Here is a 1,977-nt window from a genome sequence, read left to right on the forward strand (position 1 = left end):
ATTAATTAATTAAAAAGAATTTTTGAAAAAGAGGGAGGTATTTTCGAAAATTAGAGAGGGAAAAGTAGTTAGGTGGTTTTGAAAAAGATAAGAAACAAACAAAAAAATTAATTAGTTAGTTGAAAAAGATATTAAAATCAAATTTGAAAAGATAAGAGGATAAGAAGTTAGAAAAGATATTTTAAAATCAAATTTTTGAAAAAGATAAAATTTTGAAAAAGATATGATATAAAAGATATGATAAAAAGATATGATAAAAAGATATGATTTTTGAAAAGATAAGATTGAAAAGATATTTTTGAAAAGATATTATTGAAGTTAGTTTTGAAAAAGATTTGAATTTTAAAATCACAATTAATGACTTGACTCACAAGAAATCACAAGATATGATTCTAGAACTTAAAATTTGAATCTTTCTTAACAAGAAAGTAACAAACTTGAAATTTTTGAATCAAAATATTAATTTTTGATGCAATTTTCGAAAATATGATGTAAAGATAAGAAAAATATTTTGAAAAATTTTTTTGAAATTTTTCGAATATGAAAAAAAATGGAAAAGATATGATTTTTGAAAAAGATTTTAAAAAGATAAGATTTAAAAAGATAAGATATTTTTTTGATTTTTGAATTTTTTTATGAGAGAGAAAAGCACTAAAAATACTCAATGCATGAAAATTTTGGATCAAAACACATGATGCATGCAAGAACACTATGAATGTCAAGATGAACACCAAGAAAACTTTGAAGATCATGATGAACATCAAGAACATATTTTTGAAAAATTTTCAAGAAAAGAAAACATGCAAGACACCAAACTTAGAAATTTTTCATGTTTAGACTCTATGAATGCAAGAATGCATATGAAAAACACCATACAACACAAAACAGGAAAATATGAAGATCAAACAAGAAAGTTCATCAAGAACAACTTGAAGATCATGATGAACACTATGAATGCATGAATTTTTCGAAAATTTTATGCAAGAAAAAGATGAACATGCAATTGACACCAAACTTATGACTTGACACAAAACTGAAACAAGAAACACAAAATATTTTTGATTTTTATGATTTTCTAATTTTTTTTTGTATTTTATTTGATTTTTTTTCGAAAAACATATAAGAAAAAGAAAATAAGAAATTCAAAATTTTTAATATGAATTCCAGGAATCATGCAATGTTAGTCTAAAGCTTCAGTCCAGGAATTAGACATGGCTTACTAGCCAGCCAAGCTTTTGTAAAAGCTTCGGTCCAAAATACTAGACATGGCCAATGGCCAACCAAGCTTTAGAATACATAGTTCAAGCATGTGAAGAGGAAGCCTCAGTCCAAAAGAATTTAGACATGGCTTTACAGCCAGCCAGGCTTCAACATGTTTTATGAAGCTCCAGAATGCATAAAAAAATTTTTTTGAGTAATTTTCGAAAATAGGGAGAAGATTTTGAAAAGATTTTCGAATTTTTTTTTTTAAAAAAAATAAAAATTACCTAATCTGAGCAACAAGATGAACCGTCAGTTGTCCATACTCGAACAATCCCCGGCAACGGCGCCAAAAACTTGGTGGACGAAATTGTGATCAACAATATTGGCTCTTTGGTATGTGCACAAAAACATTAATTCAACACTTTCTTTCCACAATCTCGTTCAACTAACCAGCAAGTGTACTGGGTCGTCCAAGTAATAAACCTTACGTGAGTAAGGGTCGATCCCACAGAGATTGTTGGTATGAAGCAAGCTATGGTCACCTTGTAAATCTCAGTTAGGCAGATTAAATGGTTATAGGTTTCGAAAATTAATAATAAATAGAAAATAAAATAAGATAGAAATACTTATGTAAATTAATAGTGGGAATTTCAGATAGGTGTATGGAGATGCTGTGTTCCTCTTGAAACTCTACTTCACTACTCACTCTTCTTTCAATCCTTCTTACTCCTTTCCATGGCAAGCTGTATGTAGGGCATCACCGTTGTCAATGGC

This window comes from Arachis stenosperma, chromosome 4 (assembly GCF_014773155.1).
Source record: "Arachis stenosperma cultivar V10309 chromosome 4, arast.V10309.gnm1.PFL2, whole genome shotgun sequence".
In the NCBI taxonomy this organism is placed as follows: domain Eukaryota; kingdom Viridiplantae; phylum Streptophyta; class Magnoliopsida; order Fabales; family Fabaceae; genus Arachis; species Arachis stenosperma.